General features: G+C 40.0%; 1 non-coding gene across 1 annotated transcript; it reads right to left on the reverse strand.

The window, feature by feature from the left end:
- Positions 1 to 857: 857 nt before the first annotated feature.
- trnai-uau (transfer RNA isoleucine (anticodon UAU)) lies at positions 858 to 951 on the reverse strand. The gene is made up of 2 exons: positions 914 to 951; positions 858 to 893 (listed from the first exon to the last, which is right to left on the reverse strand). It is a non-coding gene; the product is annotated as a tRNA-Ile (tRNA).
- Positions 952 to 2867: the final 1916 nt, after the last annotated feature.

Below are 2867 nucleotides of genomic sequence, written 5' to 3' on the forward strand. Positions count from 1 at the left end.
TTTGACGTAACCTGATTTGACATTAACCCACCGGGAGGCAAATGAATTACGACCTATCGGACATTTGAGACATAATTAATCTTGTGTGCCACTTGACCTCATTGGAATTCCAGGCTACCCAAAGACTGAAAAATGGAAAAATGGAAGCGAAGTTCTATTCAGATTAATTACTTACCGCGTTTTCTTTACAAATTGAAGCGAGACATTTTTGACATTTCTGATATATCATTGTAAATAAAGGCCATATGTGTATGCATGTGCTGCTTTTATGGCTGTTTTGCAACGCTGCACGCACAAGAGCATACCGCATACAATAGCAGATGTGGACGTCAGAGCTTTCGATCTCTGCGCCACAATTCACAGCTGCGACCAAATAAAACAATGTAAGTTCCGGCAACTTTATTTATGAATTCAAAGAACTGAGAAACTACAACTCCCTAAAAATACCAAGCTACTCGCATTTGATTGTTTCCCATTTATTGTTGAAACTAATATTCAACCCAGTCAGTCCTGCGTCTCTGTTACCTTTTACACCAGTTACCCTGCTCAACGGCAACAATGGTGGCAACAATGTTCCCTCTGACCCTGCTGGAGAAGCTAATTTGACTATTCTGGGTTTGTACCATCTTTTCGTGCTTCTCTTTCAAGTCTGTTTACAGTTTGGTTTGTTTACAGCTCCTCAAACACCTCCTGGCACCTCACCGTGCACCCCCCCCCCCCAACCTTTGGATTTGCAATCTATAACGTAAACCAGCGGTGTCAAAAATATGGCCCGGGGTACCAAAACCATACTTTCATGTTCAGGAAATGTTTTGTAAAATAGTATTTCATTATAATTAAAAGTATATAACTAAGACTGCTCCAGGTGAGGCTCGAACTCACAACCTCGGCATTGCTCTGCAGCATACTGTCGTATAAGTACCGCGCGCTAACCGATTGCGCCACTGGAGCTTCTGTTGGAGAGATATATAGATACTGTATATATATAAAAAATATATATTATATATGTTGTTTTGATTGAATATATTATTCTCATATTTATTTAAATATAAAATATATATAAATATTAAGGGTTGTAAATCTTCAACTCCACTCTTATGAAGACCCCCCGGTGTGAACATAATACATCATAATAATGAATAGTATAGGTTGTCATGTCTAAATATAAATGTAATTTTAGCTAAATTATTTATAGACAAAAAATTGTTTCTACTTTTTAAGTTTATTGATCATGAGGGGTTTGACGAACAGTGTGTGGTTTTATAATAGAGTGATTACACGTTTGTGTGTCTACCTATAGGAAGGGTGTGAAGAAGTAACGTTCATATGGAGGCCATATGTGACCAAATGAGTGCCCCGTGGTCTGCCTGCCCACGGGGTGGAAACTCAGCCTCTGTACTTTGTGGTAACAGGATGCCAACAAATGAGCCAGAACTCTGTGATTGAGTCTCATTTCATCTAGCACCAGATTGAGATTGAGTTCGCTCACATGTGCTTCAACTTCCTCTTCCTCCGTCATCAGGGAGTGTGACTCAGTCTTTGGTTTGGCTGCACCAGGTACATAAATAAATGGGTGAACCATCGGTCGACCGGATGTCATCTGACTGCTGTCTCTGGGCAAGATGCTGAACTCAATCCAGTTACAATTCTACACCTCACTTTACAGCTCACAGTAACAACTGATCCAATACTGCAAAAATGCTAAAAATGTCTAATCCTCTGTAGCCGCTTGTACTCCATCATTGTTAGCACAGATCAAGTGTGAGTCGGAAGGTTTTTGAATTGAGGGCTCGTAGTACGTAGAGGGTGGGGATCGGAGGCAAGGGTGTGACAGTCGCAACTTCGGCATGACGGTCACAATTTGTGGTCTGGCCACTTGAAAACAGCCTGTTTTCAAGCTGCTTTGCTCCTGAAACTAGCATGTGGCTAGCAGGTGCAAAACGGACAGGTTATTTTACAAGCTATAGATCGTAGGAGCAGACCAACAGACAAACTGAAAACATAATTTCCTTATGCCTAACAAATGTGATAGTAAATTACATAGTAAAAAAAAGTGAATAAAAGCAAAGAAAACACATTTTAAAATAGGCATGGGTAAACTTTTTGACTTGCGAGCCACAGGAGCTAACGTTAGCTTCGGCCCTGGAGCAGATCAGGGGCGCCGAAGCAGGTTATAGAGAGCTTATAGAGAAGTGCGGCCTATATATGTACAATTATTTTTTTCTTTTTAAATTTGGGTGCTACTTACAGGTGCGCTCAATAGTCTGGAAATTATGGTAGCAGCTGCCAAAAAAAGCCAAAAAGGTGCGTGCACCCTTGATATATCTAAAGGGCACAGATATATGTTTTCAATATAGGTGACTGACATATACATGTAAGTCTATGCTCTGCATGAGCTTGAAACTATTGCATGTCTTGTACGTGTGCGTGTATGTTGTTGATCAAGCACTTCCTGTGTGGAAAATGGCAGAATAAAGCTGTTGGAGGTCAAGATGTGAGTTAATCATGTGCATGCGGACATCATTTAGTCCAGGTGGCCGGAAAAATGAATGGCTGCAGATTCAAAACAGACACCTTTATTTATTTATTTATTTATTGAAGTCACAGCACATTTTGTGAAAGCTCTAGGTCTCGATTGTGGAATATGTTTGTCAAACGTTGGTCAATTGTTATTTGGTTAACAAGCTTTAAGCTTTTTCTAGCTTTTTTTTTTTTAACCTTAATTTTTGACTGATTTGGAACTTAATCGGTTTTGTCTTAGCTGGGTTTTTGTCATGTCTGTCTGTTTCCTTTTCCTGTTGTCTTTGTAGGGTAATCTGTGGAATCACACTCACCTGTAGGTAATTAGCTTCACTTGTGTCACCTGG

The sequence above is a fragment of the Cynoglossus semilaevis genome, chromosome 3 (assembly GCF_000523025.1).
Source record: "Cynoglossus semilaevis isolate Cse_v1.0 chromosome 3, Cse_v1.0, whole genome shotgun sequence".
Taxonomy (NCBI): Eukaryota; Metazoa; Chordata; class Actinopteri; order Pleuronectiformes; family Cynoglossidae; genus Cynoglossus; species Cynoglossus semilaevis.